The 23,719-nt window shown below is 51.3% G+C and overlaps 1 long non-coding RNA gene across 1 annotated transcript; it reads right to left on the bottom strand.

Moving 5' to 3' along the window:
- Positions 1–622: 622 nt before the first annotated feature.
- LOC130260065 (uncharacterized) lies at positions 623–10,750 on the bottom strand. The gene is made up of 3 exons (XR_008841732.1): positions 10,630–10,750; positions 1,805–1,920; positions 623–860 (listed from the first exon to the last, which is right to left on the bottom strand). It is a non-coding gene; the product is annotated as an uncharacterized LOC130260065 (long non-coding RNA).
- Positions 10,751–23,719: the final 12,969 nt, after the last annotated feature.

A 23,719-nucleotide genomic window follows, 5' to 3' on the forward strand; every position in this document is an offset into this window, starting at 1 on the left:
CCTGGAAATTGCACTACAAGTGTCTTCATGTTCCACTTTTACACTTGACAGTGCACCAGGAGCATTTCAGGCATTTCCTTTGCTCATCCTGCTCAGCCTTTGGAGTGTTCCCCTGTCTGTGCTCAATCCTGCATCCATGGAACAGGCAGCACCAGCTCCAACACCTTCATTTGTAAATTGAGAATTGCTCTTGGAACCAGTCACAGGCTAAATCTTGACCTAAATACAAATAATCACTGGCCAGGCACAGGGGAGTGTCAGTGCCCCTCTGGTCCTGCCTGCACCAGGGGCTGCTCACCCCCCACCTGCAGCAGGGGCTTGTGAAAAACAAGGTTCACTGTCCTGGAGGATTTAAAAAGGTTTATAAAAGACAGTAAGAGAAACAATAAAGCAAAAGGTTACAGGGGACAGGGATGGGATGGGATGGGATGGGATGGGATGGGATGGGATGGGATGGGATGGGATGGGATGGGATGGGATGGGATGGACAGGGATGGGCAGGGATGGGCATGGGATGGACAGGGATGGGCAGGGATGGACAGGGATGGACAGGGATGGGCAGGGATGGGCAGGGGATGGACAGGGATGGACAGGGAGGGACAGGGATGGGATGGGCAGGGAGGGACAGGGATGGACAGGGATGAGGATGGGATGGACAGGGATGGACAGGGAGGGACAGGGAGGGACAGGGATGGGCAGGGATGGGCAGGGATGCTTCTCCAGGGATCTTTCCCTCGGGGCAGCTCCTGGCCCTGCACCTCCAGAGGCACTGGGGGTCTCTCTCCACACTCCTGCTCTGGCCAATTCCTCCACTCTCCTTCTGGACCTCAGACATGCCTCAGTGTGGCCAAGGACCTGCCCTGCAGCAGATTTAACTCGAGCACACCCACCACTTTCTCTGTACATTCAGCCCAGAGTCCTTGACAGGACAGCAGGATCTCTCCTTCCCCAGTGATCCCACATGGATTTTCCAGAAGAGCTCAGTGTCTCCTCTGCAGATGGTCTCTGCTGAGGGCACAAATCCCTCTCTGATGCTATTCTGGGGTTTCCTGCTGCTCTATACATTACCGGGGGACACTTGCATAATTTTAAACTCAGTCCTATGTAGGCCATTTCTTATTTTTAAAAAGGAAGTTCAAAGTCAAATCCTGCCCAAAACTCCTTGAGAAGTCTATTAAGGTGTGTCCTACTTTCTCCCAAGTCCTTCAAGCAGAAGATTCCCCCATAAAGCTCCTCAGCAGCACCACGGGTACCACACCACCTGTGTCCCCATCCCTGTGGGGATTCACCCTCCCTGCAGGTGTGGCTGTGCTGTACAACCCTGGTAACTGCTGTGAGCAGGGGAGAGCTGCAGGGCATGGCCACCCAAAACTGGCACGTGTGTGCCAAGGCCAGCTGGATCTCAGATGAAATTCCCCTCCAGTCTGAGCAGCCCTGCCCTGAGCTCTGCTGTGCCTGTGGAGTTGATGTGGGATCCCTGCTGAGGAGTTCCAGTGGGAACAGCCCTTGGGAGGTTGGAGCTCTCATTGCCAGGGTCACCCCTCTGGTGGCACTTCCCCTGTGGCTGCAGCCCCAGTGAAGGGGAGCACAGGGAGCTGCCAGGCTGGCACTGAGGGCTCCCTGCAGCTATTGCCTGGCTCCAGATCCCTGTTTCATCTCCAGGGGCTGCAGCTGGGCTGGCTGTGCCTGCACTCCCCACCCTCACCCCCTGCCCATGCTGGGTGCTCTCAGGTGTGCAGCAAACTGAGCCCAGCACAGCTCGGGGAGGAGGAGGAAGGAGAAGGGGAAGGGCAAGGGGAGGAACCTGTGAGGTGAAGCCCTGGGTCCTCCTCAGAGGAGATCATTGGTTTCCAGGGGTCTGGTTTCACTCAACCTTGACAAATCAAAGGAAGATTCTTCCAGGAGGATGGGAACTAACACCTAAAACCATTATTAAAACCACGGTCATCACCAAGTTTATTAAAATAACCCCAGCTGCACAGATGTGTTAATGATGACAACACAAAGCACAGAGCTTGGGCTGGCTCACAGGGAGCCAAGCACTTCCCAGCCATGGGCCTGGCCCAGAGAGCCACTGCTGCAAGCCAGGATCCCAAAATCAGAGAGAAAACTGTTCATGAGAGCTGGGAGAGCAGAGTGTGAGTGTGAGTGTGAGTGTGAGTGTGGGAGAGCAGAGTGTGAGTGTGGAGAGCAGAGTGTGAGTGTGAGTGTGAGTGTGAGTGTGGAGAGCAGAGTGTGAGTGTGGGAGAGCAGAGTGTGAGTGTGGAGAGCAGAGTGTGAGTGTGAGTGTGGAGAGCAGAGTGTGAGTGTGAGTGTGAGTGTGAGTGTGAGTGTGAGTGTGAGTGTGAGTGTGAGTGTGGAGAGCACAGTGTGAGTGTGGAGAGCAGAGTGTGAGTGTGGAGAGCAGAGTGTGAGTGTGAGTGTGGAGAGCAGAGTGTGAGTGTGAGTGTGAGTGTGAGTGTGAGTGTGGAGAGCAGAGTGTGAGTGTGGAGAGCAGAGTGTGTGGGAGAGCAGAGTGTGAGTGTGAGTGTGAGTGTGGAGAGCAGAGTGTGAGTGTGGGAGAGCAGAGTGTGAGTGTGGAGAGCAGAGTGTGAGTGTGAGTGTGAGTGTGAGTGTGAGTGTGAGTGTGGGAGAGCACAGTGTGAGTGTGAGTGTGAGTGTGAGTGTGAGTGTGAGTGTGGAGAGCAGAGTGTGAGTGTGAGTGTGAGTGTGGGAGAGCAGAGTGTGAGTGTGGGAGAGCAGAGTGTGAGTGTGAGTGTGGAGAGCAGAGTGTGAGTGTGAGTGTGAGTGTGAGTGTGAGAGCAGAGTGTGAGTGTGGGAGAGCAGAGTGTGAGTGTGAGTGTGAGTGTGGGAGAGCCAGAGTGTGAGTGTGAGTGTGTGAGTGTGGAGAGCAGAGTGTGAGTGTGAGTGTGAGTGTGAGAGCAGAGTGTGAGTCATGGTGCCTTTGGACACCTCTAACATTTTCCTGGATGACTCTGGGTGCTAGAAATAGAAATAGAAATTAGGAGAGACTGGAATAGAGATAAATCACCCCAGCCCTGACTCATCGTGTTTTTGGCCATGAGCTATGCAGGAATGAAGTCCCTGGGCTGCACATGAGCAGCCCTGGTCCTGAGCAATGCTGCAGCTGAGGAGGAGGCTCCAGCCAGCCCGGGAACGCTGGAGCTGAGCGAGGCTGGAGCTGCCTCCGTGGCACTGGGGATTTCTGGAAGTGGCAGGATTATTATCTGGACACTTCAGAAACCTCTCCTGGTGCCTGCCCTGCCTGGTGCAGCTGCAGCAGCACTTGGAGAAGCCTCGTGGACACCTCAGTGGGAAAAGGAAAGGTTTGAGCTGAGGGTTTGCTTGAATAACATCCAGGGAGCTTCCCAACAGAGCAGGCTCCCAATGAGGAAATCAGATTTTCCAGCCTGCTTTCCTGGAAAGCACCATGGAAAGTCCTTTTCCCTGTCCCTGGAGTCCCTGTATTTCTGATGACAGGTGCTTCAGGAGAGATTCAGCCCCTCCTTTCCTCCCTTGAAGTCAGTTTGCTTTCTTTTTGTTTGATCATTAAATCAGCCTTATTGGATAGAGAGCAGCAATTTCTCATAGAATCATGGAATCAGAGACTGGATTGGGTTAGAAAGGAATTTAAGGACAAATTCATCCCACCCCTGCCATGGCAGGGACCCCTCCCACTGTCCCCAGTGTCCAGCCTGGCCTTGGGCACTGCCGGGGATCCAGGGGCAGCCACAGCTGCTCTGGGTACCCTGTGCCAGCCCTGCCCACCCTGCCAGGGAACAATTCCTGCCCAATATCCCATCTAACCCTGGAAAAGCCATTCCCTGTGTCCTGTCCCTCCATCCCTTGTCCCCAGTCCCTCTGCAGCTCTCCTGGATCCCTTCAGGCCCTGGCAGGGGCTCTGAGCTCTCCCTGATCCGTCTCCTCTGCAGTGAGCACCCCCAGCTCTGCCAGCAGCTCTGCAGGTGAGGTCTCACCTGAGCAGACAGAGGCAGAATCCCCTCCCCTGGGCTCAGGCTGGGGCTCAGCCCAGCTCTGGGGGCTCAGCCCAGGTTTGGGGGCTCAGCCCAGCTCTGGGGGCTCAGCCCAGCTCTGGGGGCTCAGCCCAGGTTTGGGGGCTCAGCCCAGCTCTGGGGGCTCAGCCCAGGTTTGGGGGCTCTGGAGCCCATACTGGGAGCTCCTGCAGGGCCCAGTGTGATCTCAGAGTCATTTATCCATTTACCTGCATCCCTCTCCTGGAGCCCAGGGATTCCCAATCTGCTCTTGTGGAAGGCCCAACCTCTGCCTTTGTTATTAGCTTGATAATTACCTTGTTGTAAAAACTCGTCACCCTTGGCAGTAATTAATTTCTTGGCACCAAGCACAGCAGGTGGGCTTCTAATTTACTGGAGCTCACGTAGGAAGCAGGAGAGTCTCTCCCTGGGTTTGATAAACACGACATTTAACCTGGCACTTTAATCCCTCAGACTTCCTGGGAATCTCCCTCTGGGGCTGGTTCAGTGCAGGGCTGGAAGGCTCAGGATGGATCAGCCAGGGAAGTGTGGATCTGTTTAACCCTTTGTGGGCAGGTTTCCCGCGGGCAGGGCTGCACACAGCCCGGGAGGAGCCGCCCATGGGGCTGCCCAGGTGCAGAGCTCCTGCACACACTGCAGCTCTCCCTGGCACAGCACTTCCCTCCGGGGTGGGGCAGAGCTCCCAGCCGTGCTCCGAGCTGCCCGTCTGCTCTCTGCCCCCCAGCCCCTCATTCTCCTTCCTGCAGCTTGAACAAACAGCTGAACTGGGGGTACAGACTGGGAATCACCAGCTGCAGAAAGGGAGAGCAGAGCTCCCAGCAGGGAAAATGAAACAGAGCAGGAGAGTTTGGGCTGCACTGAAGCACAGGAGGCACCTTGGGCTCATCAGTTTTGGCCAAAATCTGAGTGGGAATGAGCCAGTGAGGGAATAATGCCTGGGGAAAGGAGTCTGGCACGCAGGGATCTCCTGTCTGGATGGGGATGGAACTCCTCTCTGTGCCCTGGTTTGGGTTGTGAAGGTTCTTGATGATCAGCTCATTCCTCATCAATGTCCAGCCTGGCCTTGGGCACTGCCAGGGATCCAGGGGCAGCCACAGGGCCAAGTTTTGGTCCCCAAGAGCCACTGAGCTGGAGAAACTGTGACCCCATAACCCACAGGGCCTGGAATTTTTTTTTTTTTTTAATTTTATTTTTTAATTCCAGCAATAGCTGCAGAAATTTCTAGAGGAAATTACAGTGAAAATACCTACATTCTTTTTTTTCGTTTGCTCAGTAGAAAAATAACTTCCCCTCCCAATTTTTCAACATTTCTGCAGAAATCAGAGCTCTTCCTGGAACTGGGTTTTTAAAATTTTGTGGAAATCCTTGGCAAACACTCCGTGTGGGAGGCTTCTGGCCAGTTGGTGCCTGTCTGTCAAGAACCCAAATCTGGGGGAGTGCTGGGGGCAGTGACAGCCAGAGGCTGCTGGAAGTGTGCAGTGACTTAATGAGCAGTAATTAAATGTGGGGTCATTCATGGAAGGCTCCCCAGATTTCTCACAGCAGGAACAGGCAGAGCTGCTCTCCCACACTCTGCCTTGTGCCACCTCCCAGGGGAGGAACCGCCCAGGCCCAAATCCCTCCTCACCCAGGGAAGGTGCTGGGGGCTCTCATTCCCCCAGCTCAATTCCTGAGAGCTTGGTCTCACAGAGCAGAGGAAACCCAGGCCCAGAGCACTCCAACCAGGGAATGGTTTTTTTTTGCAGGGAATGACCTAATCCTTGCTATTGTTTCCTACTCCACTTGAATTTCCACTCAGCCACATTTCCATTCTTTCTGCAGTTCTTAAAATATTTTTTGATTTTTTTAGCAGGAAAGAGCAGAGACTTGACCATGCCTTTCTTGTTCAGTTTGGGGAAAGGTCATTTCTCCACAACATATTTTTGTTCTGTTTCTACAGAACTTAGCAAAGAGAAGAAAAATGCAGAGTTTATTCTTGCTGAGGAAGGAGCAGATTTGCATTTTCCAGCCCTGACTTGAGCAGCTTTCAGCCTTCTCTGTTGGCTGGGCTGCTCTGCCCTTAATCTGGGGGATTGGGAACAATAGAGATCTGCTCACCCTGCTTGTGAATTCATTCTTAAAACAGTAAACAGATGCAGCCTTGAAAAAAGCAACAAATCACAGCTGCATCATCACCTCCTTGGCATCTTTGCTGAGTTTCCTTTTCTCCTGTTTTCAGCTGCAAAAATCAAAAGATTCTCTCTTCTTTTTTTTGGTTTTTTTTTTTTTTTTTTGGTGGTGGGGGGTTGTTTAAATCCCTTTACACCCCACTTCTGGGAACTCTTCCTCCAGTGCAGCTCATCCTTTGACCCAATCCATCCCAATTCATGGAGCTGTTTCTTATTAGGAGCTCAGAAGCCTTGGAGAACACATCCAAGATCAACATTTCCAGGTGGCCTGAAGCTCTCTCCATGTCCCTCTGCTCCCAGCAACAAAACAGAGTGTGAGGGACCCACTCCAAGGAGCTTCTCAGGTCTGGGGGAGACAATTGGGTTTGTAGGGCTGATCCTCTCCCTCTCCCTCTCCCTCTCCCTCTCCCTCTCCCTCTCCCTCTCCTCTCCTCTCCTCTCCGGATAATCCTGTGGAATTGTGCATCTCATTTTTCTTGCTCTAAGTTCCTGCAGCAGTTTCCTCATCCTTTGGTGTTCAAGCATTCGGCTGAACAGGAATCACGGCGTGGATACAGTATAAACCCAGACACGGGATATAAAAAGCCTGCTTCTAAATTTAAACCTCTGTTAGCAGCTAATTTAAGCAGCTAATTATACTAAAAATGCGTGAGCCCCAAATTTGCCAATTAAAAGTTAATTAAATGAAAAACTCAGCGAGCTTCAATTTGTCAGTTGAATCCATCTGCTTCCTGAAGCTTCCTGCGGTCCCAGAGCTCCACAGCTGAGCCGGCAGCGGGAACCATCCCCGGATGACAGATGTCCGAAATCCCAGAAAAGCCCGAGCTCTGGAGAGCAATTAGCAGCCTCAGCCCGTGGGAGTGTGCCCAGACCTGTCACACTCGCTGCGACCCGCGGGGACGGGCTCGGGAGGGGCTGGGGCTGCTCCTGATCCCGCAGCTGCGACAGGGACACGAGCGGGGGACCCTGCGAGCACAATTAACAGCGCTGGTTTCCAGCCGGGACCTGCTCCGTGCTCTGCCTGCAGACACGGAACATCCCCCGCACACACCCCTGCGTGCCGGATCCCTGAGCCCTGATCACTGATCCCGGATCCCGGATCCCTGATCCCTGATCACTGAGCCCTGATCCTTGATCCCTGAGCCCTGATCCCTGATCCCTGAGCCCTGATCCCTGAGCCCTGATCCCTGATCCCTGAGCCCTGATCACTGAGCCCTGATCACTGAGCCTTGATCCCTGATCCCTGATCCCTGATCACTGAGCCTTGATCCCTGAGCCCTGATCCCTGATCACTGAGCCCTGATCACTGATCCCTGATCACTGATCCTTGATCCCTGATCACTGAGCCCTGAGCACTGATCCCTGATCCCTGATCCCTGATCCCTGATCCCTGAGCCCTGATCACTGATCCCTGATCACTGATCCCTGATCACTGATCCTTGATCACTGAGCCCTGATCCCTGAGCCCTGATCACTGATCCCTGATCACTGAGCCCTGATCCTTGATCCCTGATCCCTGATCCCTGATCACTGATCCCTGATCCCTGATCACTGATCCTTGATCACTGATCCCTGAGCCCTGATCCCGGATCCCTGAGCCCTGATCACTGATCCCTGATCCTTGATCCCTGATCCCGGATCCCTGAGCCCTGATCACTGATCCCTGATCACTGATCCTTGATCACTGATCCCTGAGCCCTGATCACTGATCCCTGAGCCCTGAGCCCTGATCACTGATCCCTGATCACTGATCCTTGATCACTGAGCCCTGATCCCTGAGCCCTGATCACTGATCCCTGATCACTGAGCCCTGATCCTTGATCCCTGATCCCTGATCCCTGATCCCTGATCCTTGATCCCTGAGCCCTGATCACTGATCCCTGATCCCTGAGCCCTGATCCCTGATCCCTGATCCCTCTGTGCCAGGGGCTGTGCCGCACCGGGATCAATCACATCCCGTGGGGATGGAGGCGCTGGGATCAATGCACGGGAATCCCACGGGATGTGGAGCACCGGGATCAATCACATCCCGTGGGGATATCAATACACGGGAATCCCGCGGGATGTGGAGCACGGGGATCAATCACATCCCGTGGGATGGAGGCGATGGGATCAATCACATCCCGTGGGGATGGAGGCGCTGGGATCAATACACGGGAATCCCACGGGATGTGGAGCACCGGGATCAATCACATCTCGTGGGGATGGAGGCGATGGGATCAATACACGGGAATCCCACGGGATGTGGAGCACGGGGATCAATCACATCCCGTGGGATGGAGGCGCTGGGATCAATGCACGGGAATCCCGCGGGTTGTGCCGCACCGGGATCAATCACATCTCGTGGGGATGGAGGCGATGGGATCAATACACGGGAATCCCGCGGGATGTGGAGCACCGGGATCAATCACATCTCGTGGGGATGGAGGCGATGGGATCAATACACGGGAATCCCGCGGGTTGTGCCGCACCGGGATCAATCACATCTCGTGGGGATGGAGGCGATGGGATCAATACACGGGAATCCCGCGGGATGTGGAGCACCGGGATCAATCACATCTCGTGGGGATGGAGGCGATGGGATCAATACACGGGAATCCCGCGGGTTGTGCCGCACCGGGATCTCATCCCGTGGGATGCAGAGGGGATGGAGGCGCCGGGATCAATGCACGGGACAATGTTTGGGCCGTTCGGGCCGTCCCTGGCAGCTGATGACGCTTTTCCTCGCCACATCTGCTCTCACTGTGCTGGTGAATGGAGCAGCGCTCGGAACAGCCCAGCGGATCTCGGATCACGTTCCCCGAGCGGGATCGGGAGCGGGCAGCACCCCCTGCTCACAGCCACAGGGAGAGGGGGACTGAAGGTCTGGCCCAAATGCCATCTTGAAACAGTGCTTGAAAGCGCTGAGGTGCTGGGAGGGGAGAGGAAGAGAGAAAACGATGGTAAAAAGGGAAGAAGCCGGGAGCAGTGTGGGGTGTGGGCTCAGTGGTGACCCAGGCACAAAGCCCTGGGCCGAGCAGGTCCCTGGAGCCAGAGTGAAGGGCAGAGCCTGGGAAGGTCCAGCCAGAAACCACAGGGACAGAAAACAGCTCCAGCCTCACACTGAGAGGGAAGAATCCAAATTCATCCCACTGCCTTTGTCCCTCCCTAAAGGAGCATCCACGAGCAGCAGGGTATTCCATATTCCCAGGTTTTTTGCTGCAGTTGAAGCTGTAATTCCCCAGATTTGTCTGCAGCCTGGGTTGGTGCTACTCAGGAGTGCACAGAGCTCCTCTCCTTGTACTGCAGAGAGCCCTGGGTGCTTCCTGAGAGCCATCCCCACTCCCAAGGGAGCAAATGAAGTCCTTAGTGAAGCTCTGCAGTCCTCTGCTCCTGTCTCTGTGCTGCTTTCTGTGCTCTGCTCCTCACAGGAATGGATTGAATATCCCAATAACACAGCTGGAGGCTGCAGCCTCTGCTGGAGCCTGTAACAAATCTCCTTAAAATAATTATTTGACACAGCCAGGGCTGGTTTGGTTTACAAGGCTTCAGCACAGGGTTTATAAATGAGGTTTGGAATCAAATTCCTCCTGGCTCCTGAAGGATTTATTGGAAAACCAGCTGCCCTTTGTTTACGTAAGGAATCCTCTGGCCCATGGAGGTGTCCTGGAGACAGAGCTGGTGCTGAGTTTTGGGGGTTTGCAGCAGCACATGAGGGAGGCAGTGCTGGGCAGCTCTGAGGCTGTTTGTGTCTGCACTGGGACTCCTCAGCCCCGCTGGGCCCAGTGCTGCTGCACCTGCTGGAACAGGGGTTAAAACATTCCCCATTCCAGGAGCATCTCTGGGCTGCAGAGCTGTCCCTCTGTGTGGGACTGGAGCTCAGAGCCCCAGGATTGGGCCAGTTCCTCTGCAGGTGTTGGCACAGCTCTGGGTATGGATGCAGCATTTTGCAGGTGTCTGGAAGCTGCTGGACTCAAAACTGAGGATCCAGCACGGCAGGAGTGTGAGCTGGTCTGCACAGGGGCTGCTCCAATCCTCTCCCAAAGCCAAAACACCTGACCAGGAATGGAGGAGTGGGAACAGCTGCTGGGTGAGTTGGCTCCCTGGGGGGATGTGGCAGCCAGTGACACTCACATGGCACAAGGGAAGGGACAATGCACAGCTGGATCAGGTCCTCAGGACAAACCAGGGCTGAGCAGGAGGGGCTGGGAACATCCAGGAGCTGCTCCTGGGGCAGCTCCTGGGTATCAGGGATGGAAAAGGAGATGAAACCACCAGGTCACCCCAAGGGCAGCACAGGAGGCACCGTGCCCTGAGCCAGAGGGGGTCCTGGGGAGGGTGATGTCCCCACCAGGGGACAAGGGACACTTCCACCTCTCAGCTGCAGCCTGGCAGAGGCTGGGCAGGTGCACAGGAACATTCCCCATCTCACAGTTCCAGCATGGCAAAGGTGCTGCAGTTTTGCTCACCTGTGTTTGGAACTCTGTCTGTTTTTTGGAGTTTCCTCTGCTTTGCCAACCCAGATGTTGAAGGCAGCCCAGATGTTGCTGCATGGGCTGTTCTGCTCCTGTGGACACCTGCTTGGGAGGAGAATCCTGTTGTTCCAACAAGTGCAGGCTTCTGCTCCAATGAACATCAGGCTTTATTTACAGAATAAGTAAATATTGACCAGTGGAAAGTTAAAGCAAATATTTACCCTGAGTTTCCCTAAATCCAAGTGTCTACAGAAAGTGAAATTCGAAGTGCTGACCCACAGATTCCCATTTGTGACACTGCCTGGCCCCATCCAGGCCAGGGATTCTCCAAAATGTTTGTTCCCTGATTCCCAGACATCTCCAAAGAAGGTGCAGCCCTGAGCAAGGTGCTGACCCACACATTAAACAAACTTCTTCCCAGAGGAAATTACAGGTGCAGAGAACTGGGGATTTGGTAATCCTCAGTGTCACAGTCAGGAATTTGATCAATACATGAGATAATTTCTTGGCAAATAAATTTATGAGGGAGAACAAACAGAAATTCATTCCCCGTGCATGGTTGGAAAGGAAATGTTGAAATCTTGGTGAATCACAGAAAAGTTTGGGTTGGAATTGAAAGGCCATCCAGCCCAACCCCCTGCAGGGGCAGGGACATCTTTAACTGGATCAGGTTGCTCAGAGCCTCCATCCAAACTGGCCTTTAATATTTCCTTCAGGGACCCCACTCCAGCTCTGGGATGACAGGAATGACAACCAGGTCACAGCTCCCTTCCAGCTCCAGCTAAAACATTTTATCTGCTCTAATTCCACCTGAGCCTCTGGAGGTGCCCAACCACCTTGATCCTCCACCTTTCCATTAATTCCTTAGTGCCTCCCAATTTTTCCTCCCAACCCCACCAGCCTCCCAAGCTTCCCCTCCTCCTGTTTCTGATGCTTGGATTTCCACGTGGCAGATGTTCTTTTCAGCAGATATTTACAGTCCAGAGGAGTGGGAGTCCAGCTGTGCTGATGGGCACAAACAGCCACATTATCACTGCTGCAGCCAGGCATGAAATGTAACCAAGCCTGCAGAGGAATAAATGTTTTGAAGGCAAGGCAAGGCAGCCTGAGTGCTGAGTTCAGGATTTATTATCAGGATAAACACTCATGTTTGGGCCCCCATTCAGGTTTTTTTTTTTGGGAGCATGAAAATAGCAAACTATCAGCAAAATGTTTTGGGATAAAAATATTGCTCTGAGGGGAGAAAATTCTCCCTTGGTAATTTGATTGCCTGCTTTTCTAGTGGGTAATTACAGTTTAACTAAACTACAGTTTATAGAGCAAGGAATAAGAAAATACTTGGAGTTCTAGATGCAGCTAACCTGGAGTAAGCAGGACCTTACACCCCTCTTTGGGAGCAGTGCCAGGCTCCAGCCCTGTCTGTCTGAGGTGCTGGGAAGTTGGGTCACAGGCAGAATTTTAATCCATGTTTTATTTCACTCCTTGGCCATTTTTTTTTGTTTTTTTTTTTTTTTTTGCCATTTGAGGGCTCAGCCACAAAGCAAAGTTCAGTGACTTTGGGCAGGTGGCACAAAGCCCTGGACCCCTGGCAGTGCCCAAGGCCAGGCTGGACACTGGGGACAGTGGGAGGGGTCCCTGCCATGGCAGGGGTGGCACTGGGTGGGCTTTGAGGTTCCTTCCAACCCAAACCATTCTGGGATTCTGCAATTCTGGGATTATTTCACTCTGGGATTCTCTGAGCTAGGGAAGTGACACCCGTGGGTTTTCTATTTTCTTTTCCCTTCCTGGGCCAGGTTCCCACATGAGGAATGAGCAGCAAGACCTGAGGCAGGTCTACAAGGACACTACAAGGTTATTGCACTAAAGGGTCACTCTGGATTTCCCAGCTCTTGGCATTTTTATCCATGACTCCTCACAACTGGCCAGTGCATTTCTGGCCCTGGGATCAGAGCTGGACCACAGCCAGCCCTTCCCTCCTGCTCTGGGAACAGCAGGAGCCCCACACTAATTTCCCACCCAGGTCACCTCTATTTCAGGAGTGGCCTGCTTCCCCTTCAGGGAAGCCTGGGGAAAAGTGTCCTCTAAAAATTTCTAGGAGCCCTCTGAGACTGGTGAGAAGAAAATCTGTTAGAGGAGAGGGAGGGAGGGCCCAGAGTTTGGGCACAGCTCTCCTGGGATGAGAAGCCCTGGTTGGTGGAAACAGAGCCAAAAAGTCCATTCCCCCTCTCCAGGATATTTTCACCCACACTAAACTCTGCTCAAGTCCTTGTTGGACCAGAAGGAGCCCTCAAATTTGTATGAAAACATTCAGCTAAAAAAAAAAAAAAAGGCATAAAAAGCCAGTTTTGTCCCCAAAGAGCTGCTGGTAGTGATGTGGAAGTGAGTTCTCAGAAAATAGAGGGGTTGGAGAAAGAAAACAGGGCTGGGGATTCCCTTGTGCTCCTGGGGAGGTGGCTCATCCCTGAAAAATGAGAAATGAAAAATGTCAGCCTTTCACTCTGGATCTGAACTCTGTGGCAGGAATTGACATCAGGAAGGGGCCACAGGGTAAAATCCACCTCACCTCTCCCTCAGTCCTGCACATCTCTGCCCCATGAAGGCACTGGATCAAATGTTAAACAGTACCAAGAAAAAAATGTCAGAAATGACCCCATCCTGTTCCAGTGGGCTGTTTTTGTAAAGTAAAAAAAGATTGCTTTTTGCACAAAATAAACACAGTCTTGCCTTTCCCCCCCTCAGGAACGGATTCCACTTGGAGTAAAGAACAGAAATAGAAGCAGGAAAAACTCTGTGTGGCAACAAACCAGCCTGATGTTAATGATGCTCCCCCTGGGGCTGCTCTGGAAATTCTCCCCCGGCTGCATCACTGAGTTAAGAAAAAGTTGCATTAACTCAGTATTTTTCTTTTGGAAAACTATTTCTGGAATGTCTCTTGTTCCAACAGATTACGTCAAGTGACTCCAGCAGTCCTGTGGAGTCTCAAGGGCTCAGCTGGAAAAGACCCTTCAGACCTTTCAGGCCAGAGAGAAGCTCCTCCTAAAGGGGTTTAGGGCAGACTCAGCTCTGCCCATCTTTGTTTTCTGCTTGGCTCAGTTCTACCCAACCCATTTCCTGCCTTTCCCACCATTTCTGATTTTTTTCTGCTTTTATCCATTCCTTACCAGAAGTTTCTGGCCCATCCCATCCCATCCCATCCCATCCCATCCCATCCCATCCCATCCCATCCCATCCCATCCCATCCCATCCCATCCCATCCCATCCCATCATGTCACTCCTAATCTGCTGCCTTATCTTCTTTTACAAATATATAAATATATATGTATAAATACATATATATATCCATATTCACACAGATATATGTATATATAAATACATATGTATAAATACATATATATATCTATACACACACAGATATATATATATAAATATGTATGTATAAACACATATATATATCCATATTCACACAGATTTATGTATATATAAATACATATATATCTCGATATTCACACAGATATATGTATATATAAATACATGTGTATAAATACATATATATATATCTATATACACACAGATATATGTATATATAAATACATATTTATACACTTATATAGTGCAGTCTCTGATGAAGTGCAGCGATTTGTGCAAGATCAAAACTCACAAATGAGGAGGAGCCAGGGCAGCAGCTCCAGATGGGTAAAATTGATCTGAATTAGAAAGAAAAAAATGCAGCCATTGTTTTGGGTGCAACGATCTGCCAAAATTTCCTGAAGACCATGTAAATACATCCTTAGACCAGAAATATTTTTAATCTATAAAAAGCATCTGTCAGACAAGCTCCAGCTTTTAATGCAGCCCAAATAAGGCCTGTGACGTCAATCCCAATCTATTTCTTTCTGAAAAATGTCAAATGCAGCAGTTGTTGAGGCTCTTTTAGCAAATATCAGAGGGAGAATTCATGGGGATCTTGAAAACCTTCATGAAGAAGAGTTTCTTTATATGCTAAAGACAGGAAACCCCTGCAGAAGCAGAAACATAACAAATATTCCCAAAATTCAATATAATGCAGAGGTGTGTTCAGCACTAAGCAAAGGTTTGGAAATCCTCCCCCAAAATCAGAATGTTGGACGGGATTTGCTACAACAACCCCACATTCCTAAAAAAAAAAAATCGCAATGTATAAAGTATTTAATGGTCATGGGAACCAGGATTGCAAAACTCTTCTGTCATGAGACTGCAGCTCCCAAGGCTTGTGAGATTTGGCCTGGCTGGGACAGAGAGTCAGTCAGATCTCACAAAATAAACCCCAAAAAACAAAACAAAACAAACAAACAAAAAAAACCCCAAAAAAACAACACAGGCCCTGGGAAACGTTTGAGCAGTTAGGGCGAATGGAAGTGTTCTTCCCACAATCCTTAGCGTTGTTATGTTAATTAGCCCAAGTTCTGGTCCCCTATTGGTCACTCGTTCCCCTTATATGGTCATAGTTCCAGAAAGTTCTCCCTGCAGTGCATCTGTTGTCACACCTCCCTTGGTTCAGGTCCTTGGACCTTGTCCCCATAAAGTGTTCAGTTTCTGGGCATTGTCCTGTTTTATTTCCCATCAAAGTTCTTTTGTTTTCGGCCAGCTCCGTTGTTCTCACTCCTTTTTAAACCCTCAATACTCTGAACCCAAAGGTTTTGTCACTGGGCCAAAGGCTCATCCTGGGCTCGGTGGGTGTCCAGAACAGGAGGATCCAGCTTGCCTGAGGAGAACCCAACTTCCCACTGGGGCTGTGTCCCTCAGCCCCAGGTGAGCCCCAGGTGAGCCCCAGGTGTGCCCTGGATGAGCAGCCTGGGAGGAGATGGGACCAGAACCGAATTCCCGTTCCCCACTGCAGTGCAGCTCTTCCCTCCGTGCTGCATTGTCACTCTAATGGCAGCATCCTGTGGTTTGATTTCTACTGGCTAATTGCTTCTTAACATTGTTATTCACAGAGAGTTTCTCTGCTTTGTTCTCATTTCAATGAAACCGAGACAATAAAATGTCAAGAAATACCAAAACAAAAGCAAACCTGCTGTAAATGAAGCATTTAGGTGGCATAGCTGACAGAAAAAAGATGGGGAATGTGCCATTATGGATTTAGTGTTGCTGTGAAATCACCTTCATTTCAAGTTGTAGTTTCTGTACTGTTTTCTGTTTGTTTGATTAATATTTTACAAATTCTGACAGAAAATGCATCCTGTAAAGTACAAAAAATAACATCCCTGGTATAAACAGCCGACTGAGGCTTCCCTTCCCTGCTTTTACTGCAACTGAATAAAACAGCACTGACTAAACATCAAGAGGGTTTTTTTTACACAGAAAAGTTGGATTTATATATGGAGGAGTGTTATTTCTAAAAACAATCTTCGGTTTTATTCATGAAGGCAGAGAATGGAAAATAGATTTAAATGATCAGATCTTTCCCCTGCCTTGCTTTGAATGACTGGAAACCTGGGGAAGTGTCAACGTGCTATAAACAAAACCATGCTCTGTTTATCCTTCCTGTGCTCATAAAACAGAAATAACAATTGCAAACAAAGCAATCTTACAGCCAGCACAGCTCCGAGCTGCTCTTGGTGGCATCAGGGATTTGGGGGTTTCACAGAAATTTCTGCTTCCTCCCCTCATGGGGAGTCCCAAATCAGGGGCATCAACTGAAAATGCAGCTGCAGAGAGACCCTGATGCAAATTCTCATCTCTCCCCTGATCAGGAATCAGTGTCCATGTCAAATAATAGCCCTAATTATAATTAGATTCAAACTGAACTCCTAAATCAGCCCGAGATTCTATTTAACAGTAATTTACTATAATGCAATGGTTAATCATATCTAACCTTAATACCAGCCTAATCCTTCAAATTATTTCAAATTTAATTCCAGCCCAAAGGCAATTATCTCTTGAAATTTAAAATCTAAGTCCTTGAGTTTAATCATCCCCATAGATATAACCCTAAAACTTATCTAAACCTACAGACACAAAGAAAAACCTAATTGTATATTTTAACCTCCAAAGTAACCCATTTCTAATTAAAGCTCAGTCCTAAACTCGTCGTTATCCTAACCAAGATTAACTCCAACTGTAATCCCCCACACTGATCTGCAATTCTATAAATAAAAGGAGAAATCATTTTTTTTCCCAGCTGGATGTTGCACACTGGCAAGGGAAAGATGTGAAGAGCTTCATGTTGCTTTGGGGCCCCAAATGCTCGTGCCCAGCTCGTGCAGGGAGGGGAGGTGGAGGGGATCCCCCCAGGCTGTGGGGCCCAGGCCGGTGCTGGAGCTGCAGAAATGTCTTTAGTTGGAAAATGGGTCTGGTTTGGAGCTTTTCATGGCTCCTGCAGCTGTGGCTGCTGGAGGGCTCATCACCCCCATGATGGTTCATTAGCTGTGTGTGTCGGGTTGGTGTGGCCAGAATTGTTTATTCTGTCCCCACCTGTTAAACCAGCTGGGGCAGTGACCCTGATCTCTGTGGGAGATATCCTCTGCTCATGGGCCATCTTTAAACCAGCTGGGCAATCATCTTTATCTTCCCACAGCCCATCCTCCCTCCAGGAGATATCTCCTGTTCATGGCCACTGAGTCCCAGGGCATGACTGATAAAATTCCATCATCCCACTGGGAGATGCTCCAGCCAGGGGAGGAGCCAAACATTTCCTACCCAGAGAAAAACTGACATTTGGGACACCAAGGAACCTTCTTTCCACTGGATTCCAGAGGAAAACCAGACCTTTGCACATCATCCCTGGAGCTTCAGAGGAAACTGCACCTTCTCCAGGAGCACTGCTCCAGCTGAACCACATCTGCCCCTGCAGGAGGATGCAGCCACCATTGAATGGGACTGTGCCAACACCCTGACTGACTGACGGGTGTCAGCTTGGATTCTGACTCTGGCAGGGCTGGGATTGTTCTGTGTAATACTGCATTGCTATTTGAATTTTCCTAGTGAAGAGCTGTTATTCCTAATTCCCATAACTTTGCTTGAGAGCCCCTTAATTTCAAAATGATAATAATTTGGAGGGAGGGGGTTTACATTCTCCATTTCAAAGAGCATCTCCTGTCTCTATTGGCAGACACCTGTCCTCCAAACTAGGACCCTGTGCCTTGGCCATGCCCGAGGGTCCCTCCTGTGCCTCCCCCTGCCCCAGCCCAGCCTGCAAGGGGCTCCCAGTGGGATGGGACACAGGGATTGCAGAGCTGGGGTCCCAGCCCAGGCAGCAGCACTGCACAGCAGTGAAATTCCCTTTGTGGTGTTGATTTTCTGACAGTTTTGAAGGAGGTAAATTCCCAGCCTGGCTCTCACTTTCCTGAACTACAGCCCACTGTTGCATTTTGGCTACAGGAGTGGTGGACAGGATAATGCAACAAAGTTCTTTCCTGTGATGGAGGAGAAAAAAAGAGAGCTTGATTTAAAGAAACACTACACTTATATAGGGTAGTTCTGCAAAACAGAATGGAAAAGACTCATTGGTCCAAGAAGGCAACACTTTTCTGAAAACATGCTTTCTGCAATTGTTATAATCTCTTGTCCTTGAGCAGCCTGACAAAAACTGCTTTTCCCTGGCTCCCAGCAGTATCCAGCAAGAGCCCACCAGATCCAGATTTTGGGATCATCACCCTCAGCACCTCACTGGGGCCTTCCCAGTGCACCAATGTGCCACCTTTTGATAAAATCCCATTTTCCCTCTCTCCTGTCTCCCAGCCTGGGCTGTGGGTGTTGGCGGGAGCTGGGCTGGGTTAGGTGGGTCCTACTGCTCCTCATCCCCCCCAGAGCTGCTGGGAATGTGACTACAAAGAGAAAAATTGGAGCTGTCATTTGCTGGTGACCTGATTTTTTTTTTGAGAGAGATGAAAAAAAAAAAAAAAAAAGATTACATTCTACAATTAGTTGAAATCATTTTTTAGCTGCAGGTATAATTTATTTGGCTCGCTCTCATTTCTCATAAAGAAGGGAGGATATAGAATATTCCCCCCTAGGCATTCTGAGGTTTTATTTAATGCAGTGATTATAAAATCATAGAATCACAGACTGGTTTGGACTGGAAGGGACCTTAAAGCTCATCCAGTGCCACGGGCAGGGACAAGTTCCCCTAGACCAGACTGCTCTGAGCCCTGGCCTTGGACACTTGTGAAGATACAAAAAAGAGACAAAATTGAGCAAAAATTTGTTTATTTCACAGACTGAACTTCAAGATTAAAGTGTGGAGCTCCCAGGGCTGCTGGTGTCCCTGTGCCAGCCATGACATGATCCAAACCCGTGACCCATTCACCCAGATCACAAATTTGGCTTTAACAGGGTGTTGTCTTTTCAGGGAACAGACCCTGGGGTTTTCTTTCCTTTCCCATTTCCGTGTTTTCAGGTCCTTGCTTATGTTTTATTTTTCTGTGAAAGGCTCTTTCTCTGTTATGACAATATTTTTATTTAGCAAAAATGAGGGACCTTATGTAATTCTGTGACTTCTGGAGCTAAAGGTCAAACATTGCAGGAAAACATGAACCTTGGCAGCAGCTTTTTCTTGTTGAAGCTTTCCAGCTTCCAGCATTTCGGATACTTCCATAACAAATTGTCTAAATAGGAAAAGCTGGTCCAAGTCCATTTGCTCTTTTTGTGTTTCTGCCCCTCCTCTGGAATTGCTCAAAGCTCTTCCTCTCCCTCACAGTTCCTGGAGAGCTGTGTCCAGCTCTGGGGTCCCCAGCACAGGAAGGACATGGAGCTGTTGGAACAAGCTCAGAGGGGATCATGGATGATCAGAGGGATGGAGAACCTGTCCCAGGAGGAAAGACTGAGGGAATTGGGATTTCAGCCTGGAGAAGAGAGGGCTGGGGGAAAGCCTAAAGTCCCTCCTCAAACTAGAAGGGGCTCCAGGAGAGCTGGAGGGGGAGTTGGGACAGGGGAATGGAATGACAGGAAAAGGGGCAGGGCTGGCCCAGTGCAGGGAACAAACCAGCAGCTGGGATGTCACAGGACACTCATCCTGCCTGTCACTGATGGTGTGCTGGGCTCCCCAGGGCCAGGTGTCCTCCCAGTGACCTGGCTGCAGCTGTTGGCTGCATTCCCTGGTGCCTGCATGGGGATCCCTCCAGCCAGGGACACGGGGAAGGATCTGCTGGTGGAACTGGAGCAGGGCCCTGCTGCTCCTGTCAGACTGATGGAAAGCTGCAGCTTCCACAGCAGCTGCTCCCTGGGCTGCAGGGAGGGAGAGGGGAAGAAAAACCACCAAAAAAACAGAGGTGGAGGGGACAGGAGTGGGTTCAGCCGAAGCCCAGGAGCAGGAGCTGTGAAGATGCTGTGGGATCCCAGGAGTGAGAGCTCTGGAGCTCAGGGAGGATGGGTGTGGCAGTGACCTGGTTCTGAAATGAAAGACAAGATTAAATAGGACGTGTGTGTGGTCTGCAAGGTGATTTAGTAATAACCCAACGCTGTTTGAACCCTGGGCTGTATCCACCCCGTTGGACAGTGGGTCACTGTCACAGCACTGCAGTCAGCCCTGGGCACTCCTGTGCTCTGCCCCAGGGACTCACAGCCCCCCGAGGGATCTCTGCAGGGCTCCAGCCCAGCCTCAGGAGTCCCAGCACTGCCCTCCAGACCTTTCCCTGGCCAGGCCTCAGGAGCTGCCTCTTCTCAGCTGACACGAGTCCTGGTCCTGCTCCAGAGTGTTCCACATCCATGGGACAGGCCTGGCCACCCTGCCCTGCTCTGGCACTGCCTTGGCCTGCAGGATACACCTGCCAAATTCCTTCCCACACATGGATTTGTTTTGCCTGTGCCGCTGCCCAGCAGCCTGGAGGTCTCATGGCATTTTCCTGCTCTTGGCCAGTGAATCCTGCCCCCACTGCCCAGCACAATGTGGGGAAGGGAGGCAGGTGCTGCCTCCAGGAGAGCTGAGCAGCAGGAAACTCCCACAGGGCTCTCCAGGATGCAGTGCCAGGAAATGGGGCTGCCAGGCACCTGCTGCAGCTGGATCACCCACAGCCAGCTCCCCCCTGCCCCTGGGCAGCACTGTCTAGTAGGAGTGACTACTCAGTGTTGGATTAATTCTCTATTTCTGAAGCTCTGATGACTCTGAAAGCCCCAGGGAGAGCTGTGGTGTAGGAGAAAATAGAAACTGCAGAACAGAGTGTAACTTAAATTAGTGGGATCAGAAGGAAAGGACTAAAACCAGGGTTTGTCATCAGAATATATCAATGCTCTCACCTTGCAGGAAGGACATGGCCTTGTCCCAAAGTGGAAAGGCAGAAGAGAGTGTCCAGCAGGACAGGAGGAATTGTGCCTGAACCCCCAGCAACACTTCCATGGGAACATCTTCCCCCAGGTTCAGAGGCCCAAATCCAGCAGTGCATGGCACAGCTGGGCAGGGAAGAGGAATCAGGAATGGCTCCAGTGCAGAAGAGATTCTGGGCAACATCCAGGGGCTGGACGAGGCTCAGGGCTGGGTAATGGTTCAGGGCTGTAATGAGGATGAATTCAGCTTGGGGCACAGGCTCAGGATGCACAATGTGTGCACTCAGGGAAGGGGCTGGGCCAGCTGAGCCTCTGCCCCAGGGTGGTGAAGGGGTGAAATGGAGCCAAGGCTGCATTTTGGCATCTGCTGCCTGGGGCCAGGGGGCTGAATTTGCCATTAATGTTCCATGAAATATAAAACAAGAGTCGAGGCCTCTGGACTTCATTAACACTTTGAAAAGCCAAGGGGAATATCACATTTGACTGTGGGGCCAGCACAAGTCAGCAGAGAATCTAACATTTCAGTTCCACTCTGAAAAGTGCAACAGCTTTGTTTCAGTTCTGAGTGCCCATTCCAAAATCAACGGAGACAACCAGTTACTGGGGAAAAAAAAAGGGCATTGCCAGTGAAACCAACTGAAAAGGTTCATTCTGTTCTCTTTGGGGATATTGACCCCCTTTTGTTTATGCTCAGTCTATGAATTTCATGGCAGAAAAGGAACTCCTTGAAACTGATCCTTTAACTTCTCAATGCTCCACATTCACATGTCTCAGCCTGGGAAGGACATGGGATGGATCCTGAGTGATGTGGCCACGTGAGTGTTAATAACAAAATAATTCACTGCTTTCCCCCAGCAGCTGCACAGTCACAGCCAATTGTGTCTGAGTCAGGAAGTTCCTGAATGGTTCCCAGGAAAATTCCCCCTGCAGACACAACCAGACTCAGTCCTGGGACGTGCTTTTCTTGCAGAGTCAATGCCACCCCCTGGCGGCACTGGGAGCACTGGGATGGACCCCTGGGATGTGGGGGGTCTCCTGCCAGCCCCCAGCACTGGGAGCAGCCTGTGTGTGCTCAGGGCTGGGGAAACCTGCCCTGCCCTGCAGCTGGGCTGGGCTGTGTCCCTGCAGAGCAGCTCCTGCTGCTGCCGCTGCTGGGGAGGGAGAGGGACACAAACCAGGGGGAGAGAGGCAAACATGCACCTTAAGCAGCTCTGCCTTCCTGGGAGAGGAAACACAAGGCTCATTGAGAGAGGAAGCCGATTTCAGGCTCATACTCATTGTTCAGGTGTGATACTGGTGATGCGCTGGGGAGTTACAGCTGTGGGTGTGCTGGAAACCCACCGGGAGACTGGGACTCAGTTCCCCTCCAGCCCCCACAAAGCGCTTTGGTTACAGCAGCTGAGAAAACAAAACAAAACAAAGCAAAGCAAAGCAAAGCAAAGCAAATCGTTCTTCACCTCCATCCTGAGGGAAGCAGCAGAATTCCCTGGCAATGGAAGATCCTTTTGTGGAACTGGGTCTACAGAGAAGCCCAGCCATGAAGGAAAGCTGTGGGAAGGTTTATTTTGGAGCCATCATCAGCCTGGCTCTTGGTCTGCAAGAGGAGCGATTCTCTGCAGGTTTGCTGAATGTTTTCTAGCAGCCGATGCAGCTCCTGCAGCAGATCCCGGCGCTGCCCTCCCACGGCCCGAGGCTGATCCGGGATCACCCTGGGGCTCTGCACATCCCTGGTGCTGCTGCCCGAGCTCTGCATCTCTGCCCCGGGATAACCTGGATCACCCTGGGGCTCTGCACATCCCTGGTGCTGCTGCTGCCCGAGCTCTGTATCTCTGCCCCGGGATAACCTGGATCACCCTGGGGCTCTGCACACCCCTGGTGCTGCTGCCCGAGCTCTGCATCTCTGCCCCGGGATAACCTGGATCACCCTGGGGCTCTGCACACCCCTGGTGCTGCCCGAGCTCTTCATCTCTGCCATGGGATAACCTGGATCACCCTGGGGCTCTGCACATCCCTGGTGCTGCTGCTGCCCGAGCTCTGCATCTCTGCCCCGGGATAACCTGGAAGGAGCTGCCCAGAGGGAACAGCACTCCTGGAGCTGGGCAGTGGGGGAGGCTTCCCCTCAACCTGCTGCCCTGGGAGGAGAACTGATGGAGGATTCATAGAGGAATGATGGAGGATTAATAGGGGGGTGATGCAGGACTAACAGGGGGTGATGCAGGACTAACAGGGGAGTGATGCAGGACTAACAGGGGGTGATGCAGGACTAACAGGGGGTGATGCAGGACTAACAGGGGGTGATGCAGGACTAACAGGGGGTGATGCCTCCTCGTGGTCCCAGGGAATGGTCTGTGCACTAAAGCTGCTGGAAGGAGTTCAGGGGAGGGACATGGGGTGGGGAAGGATCTGGAAGGGAAACCGGTGAGGAGCAGCTGGGGGCACTGGGATGGTTCAGTGGAGCAGACTGGGGGCACTGGGATGGTTCAATGGGGCAGACTGGGGACACTGGGATGGCTCAGCTGGGACGTGTGGCTGTGGCTGGGATGGTGCAGAGATATTTTATCAGGGCAGTTGTACCAATGCCAAAATATTTAACAGCTGGCCCCAGAAATAATTGTCATTTCTGGTGAGAGGAAGTTGTGGAATGAGCAAATTGATCCCAGCCAGGGCCATCTCCAGACCTCACCCTTGTATTTTTGCAGTGTCACCCCCGGGCTCTGGGCTGAGCTGCTGTGCTGGCAATGGGCAGCAGCACTCAGGGCATTGTGCTCTGTGCCTCCTCTGCTCCTGCAAGGCTTGGGCTAAGCCAGGCCCATCTGACACAGGAGATTGAAAAGATTTGAAGGGA

This window comes from Oenanthe melanoleuca, chromosome 17, assembly GCF_029582105.1.
Source record: "Oenanthe melanoleuca isolate GR-GAL-2019-014 chromosome 17, OMel1.0, whole genome shotgun sequence".
Taxonomy (NCBI): domain Eukaryota; kingdom Metazoa; phylum Chordata; class Aves; order Passeriformes; family Muscicapidae; genus Oenanthe; species Oenanthe melanoleuca.